This window comes from Monodelphis domestica, chromosome 1 (assembly GCF_027887165.1).
Source record: "Monodelphis domestica isolate mMonDom1 chromosome 1, mMonDom1.pri, whole genome shotgun sequence".
NCBI lineage: Eukaryota > Metazoa > Chordata > Mammalia > Didelphimorphia > Didelphidae > Monodelphis > Monodelphis domestica.
The window spans coordinates 454,506,087-454,510,705 of record NC_077227.1 but is presented as its reverse complement, the minus strand read 5'-3'; the positions used below and the strand labels follow the sequence as shown (position 1 = coordinate 454,510,705).

General features: G+C 37.5%; 1 long non-coding RNA gene across 1 annotated transcript; it reads right to left on the bottom strand.

Moving 5' to 3' along the window:
- Positions 1–211: 211 nt before the first annotated feature.
- Positions 212–1,285, bottom strand: LOC130456449 (uncharacterized). Its single transcript, XR_008915313.1, has 3 exons — positions 1,208–1,285; positions 852–909; positions 212–430 (listed from the first exon to the last, which is right to left on the bottom strand). It is a non-coding gene; the product is annotated as an uncharacterized LOC130456449 (long non-coding RNA).
- Positions 1,286–4,619: the final 3,334 nt, after the last annotated feature.

The window sequence follows — 4,619 nt, the reverse complement described above, 5'->3', positions numbered from 1 at the left end:
GAATATTATATTCTAGGAGGTAAAGGAGTAAGGATTGCAATAAAAAATCACCTGCCAAGCAAAATTGAATATAATACTTCTGGGAAGAAAAAAAAAGGATATTTAATGAAATTGAGGATTTTTTTAAATATATTTTATTTGATCATTTCCAAGCATTATTCATTAAAGACATAGATCATTTTCTTTTCCTCCCCCCCACCCCCCACCCCCCATAGCCGATGCGTAAGTCCACTGGGCATTAGATGTTTTCTTGATTTGAACCCATTGCTTTGTTGATAGTATTTGCATTAGAGTGTTCATTTAGAGTCTCTCCTCTGTCATGTCCCCTCAACCTCTGTATTCAGGCAGTTGCTTTTCCTCGGTGTTTCCACTCCCATAGTTTATCCTTTGCTTATGAAATCGAGGAATTTAAAAGTCTTAAAAAGATAAACTTTAAAAGGTAAACATGAAAAAGAAATCACAACAGACTCAATATTTAAGTTAAACTGTTTATATTCCTACTAAGAATATGGTACATTTAACTCCTCTAAACTCTAACATTAATAGGCAGTTAGAAGGAGTCTACCTAGACAGAGGACCTAGGTGTGAGTGGATTATTTTAAGATGATCTCAAAGAAAAAAATGAAGGAATGAGAAAGAAAGATACACTGGGAGAAGGGAGAAAGGAGAGGAAGAATGGGGGAAATCATCCCAAATAAAATAAAAGAGATGCATGGGGAAGAGCTTTTATAGTGGAGGGAAAACATGGAGGGCAATGCTTGACTTCACTCTCATGTAAATAGGTTCAAAGAATGAATAACACACACACACAAATCCAGTTAAGTATAGAAAAGTGTAGAAATCTAACTTACCCAATATTGTTAGATTCACTTTTAGGGTTAAAGACTGCATCCTTTCATGGTTGCCAAACTGTTAGATTCAATTTTAGGGTTAAAGACTGATTATAATAATTATTTGGTCGCCAAGGATTTAATTTCTTAAATCCTAAATGAAACACTCAAGTCAGAATGGAGTTTTAGGGTAATTTAATTATTACAACAGGAGAGAGAGATTATTAGGGGGAGAGAGAGATTATTAGGGGGAGAGAGAGAGAGGGAGAGAAGGAAAGAGTTCAAATCAGGACCACCCTGGCTCAGATTGGGCCAAGGCGGGAGTTTAAGGCCTTGGAGAGCCAAGGCAGAGAAGGGAGTCAGTCCTTATCACTCACATGACTGATCTGAAGGAAAGCTGTCTGCGGGTCTCCTCCCAGTTTGAGCTCCAGGATCGAACTGCCCTCTAACCCTCTCCACAGGAAGTGAGCAAACTCCAGAGGCTGTTCTCTACCTCACTTCCTGCATCTCACATGTGCCAATGGTGGCTCAAGCTTGGCTTAGGACAGCCCATGGGGGCAGTTAGTTGTTTCTGATTTGTCCTTAGCTAGCACATGGCTGTGTAGTGTGGGTGTGCACATTCTTGGGTGCTAGACCAAGCAAGATGGAGGAAATTTAAAAATCACAATAGAGAAGTAGGAGGGAAAGGGGATAAGAAAGAGGAGAGAGCAATAAAAAGAAGGTGGATTAAGGGAAGCAATAGTCAGAAGCAAAACAGGCTTTTGAGGAGGGACCGGGTAAAAATAGATATAGAAGAATAAACATAGGAAATAGGATGGAGGGAAATACACAGTAATCATAACTGTGAATTTCAATGGAGTGACCTTGCCCATAAAAAAATAGCAGATGTAGTAGGATGGATTAGAAACCAGAAGCTAACAATATGTTGTTTACAAGAGACATACTTGAAATAGAAAGACACACAGAGTTAAAATAAGGGCTGGAACAGCATCTATTATGCTTCAACTAAAGTTAAAAGAAGTCAGAGGTAGCAATCATGATCTCAGACAAAGCAAAAGCAAAAAATAGACTTAATTAAAAGAGGTAATAAGGGAAACATTTTGCTAAAGAGCACCATAAACAATAAATATCAAAAATGTTTATTGTAAGTTTCTCTGACAAAGGCTTCATTTTTCAAATGTATAGAGAAGTGAGTCAAATTTATAAATATGAGTTGTTCTTTAATGGATAAATGGTTAAGAAATATAAAGTTTTCAGAAGAAGAAAATTAAAACTATCTAGAGTCCTATGGGAAAATGCTTTAAATCACCATTGATTAGAGAAATGCTAATAAAATAACTTTGAGGTACCACCTCACACCTATCAGAAATGACAAATGCTGAAAGGGACGTTGAAAAATAGATACACTAATAAACTATTGGTGGGTTGCAAACAGTCCAATCAGTATGTAAGACAATGTAGAACTATGCCCAAAGGGCTATTCCCTTTGATCTGGTAGTACCACTACTAGGACTACACTCCTAAGAGATCAAAGAAAAAGGGAAAGAACCTACAAGTACAAAAATATTTATAGAAGCTTTTTGTGATAGCAAAGAATTAGAAAATGAGAGGATAGCCTTCAACTGAGGAACAGCTAAATAAGTTGTGGCATATGATTGTGTAAAACTATTGTGCTTTAAGAAATGACGAAGGAGATGGTTTCAGAAAAACATGGGAAGACTCAAATGAACTGAAAGAAAGTGAAGTAAACAGAACCAGGAGATCATTGTACACAGTAATAGCAATATTGTGATGTTGATCAACTGTGAAAGACTTAACTATTTTTATCAGTACAATGATTAAAGATAATTCCAAAACATTCTTGATATAAAATATTATCCAGAGGCTGCTAGGGTAGCTCAATAAATAGAGTCATGTGTGGAGATGTGAGATCTGGGTTCAAATCTGGCTTCAGAAATTTCCTAAATGTATGACCCTGGGCAAGTCACTTAATTCTAATTATTTTGCCCTTACTGTTCTTTTGCTTTGGAAACAATTCATAGTATTGATACTAAGACAGAAAGTAAGGGTTATTAAAAAAAAGGAAAGGAAAGAAAAATATTATCCCTCTTTTTAGAGAGATTGAGGAACCCTTAGGGTTAACAACCATAATTTTCTCACTTAATTTTTATTACTTTTTTGAGTAATATGACAAATATGGAAATGTTTTGCATGATTTCACATTTAATTGATATATTGTTTGCTTTCTCATTGGAAGAAGGTGGAGGAACTGGAGGGAGGGAGAGAATTTGGAACTCAAAAAAAATTTTAAAGGGGGCACCTGGGTGGTTCAGTGGATTGAGAGCCAGGCCTAGAGATGGGAGGTCGTAGGTTCAAATCTGGCCTCAGATACTTCCTAGCTGTGTGACCCTGGGCAAGTCACTTAACCCCCATTGCTTAGCCCTTACCATTCTTTTGCCTTGGAGTCAATCCAAGACAGAAGGTAAGGGGTTTAAAAATTTTTTTTTATGTTACAAGTAAATGAAAAATTTGTTAAGTGATTTGGCTATTTAATGATTAAATGGAACTAAAGTACAGGGGGTCTCTAAAATTAGGATGCTTGAGCCAGAGACTAGACATTGCCAAATCTTTTTAAGGGCATTAAAGAACTCTGGGGTAAAGGAGAAATGTACCATAGCTGGCCTTCAGGCAAGGCTGACCAAAGCAGTTCCTGGTACATCGGTAGGAATGAATCTAATTGCACTTTAGGTTTTGATACTGACAGGGTCAGATGAACCCCATGGCACTGTATAAGGCATTATTCTTGAGTCATCTTCAATGACCTCTGAAAAATCACAGAAAGCAGAAGTGCTGCAAAGACTGGCCCAATATTCACAAGAGGGAGCAGAGTCTGTAAACCATAGATAACCAGGGAAAGAAATGTCATTATTGGCAAAATTCAAAAACATGTTATTAAAAGGATGATGTGTCTGTATAGGAAAGACTGAGGTGATTACAAGGAACCAGCGTGGCATGTTTAAAACACATTATACTTGATTAACCTCATTTCCTTTGATAATACATCAGAGATTTGCCAAACATATAATTTACCTAGATTTTTAGCAACACATTAGACAAAACTTATTCTATTCTTGTGAACAAAATTTAGAGATATGGGGCAAACAATAATATAATTCGTTTTGGAACTGGATAGGTACCTGTATTCAAAAAGTAGTCATTAAGAGTTTAATGTCAGGGGGCAGCTGGGTGGTTCAGTGGATTGAGAGTCAAGCCTAAAAATGGGAGGTTCTGGGTTCAAATCTAAGCCTCAGATACTTACTAGCTGCATGACCCTGGGCAAGTCACCTAACCCCCATTGCCTAGCCCAGTGATGGGCAAACTTGTAAGCTGGGTGTGTCAAAATCCACCAAAAAAACAAAGCATAACTTGAGTGGTGTGTTACTTTGAGAAAAAAGTGTCTTTCTTGGCATGCAGCCCCATACTTCTCTGTATGTGGCCGCATGCAGCCACGTATCATCAAAAATGGCTACGTGTGTCAGTGCTAACACATGTGTCATAGGTTCGCCATCATGGGCCTATCCTTACCGCTCTTCTGCCTTGGAACCAATACACAGTATTGATTCTAAGATGGAAGGTGAGGGTTTAAAAAAAAAGAGTTTAATGTCAAACTTGGATATAGGTCTCTGGCAGTGTCCCCCCAAGGAACTTTTTTTGACCCTGTAATGTCTGTCAATTTACTTACTATCTGGATAAGAGAATAGAAGGCATTCTTATCAAATTTGTAGATGA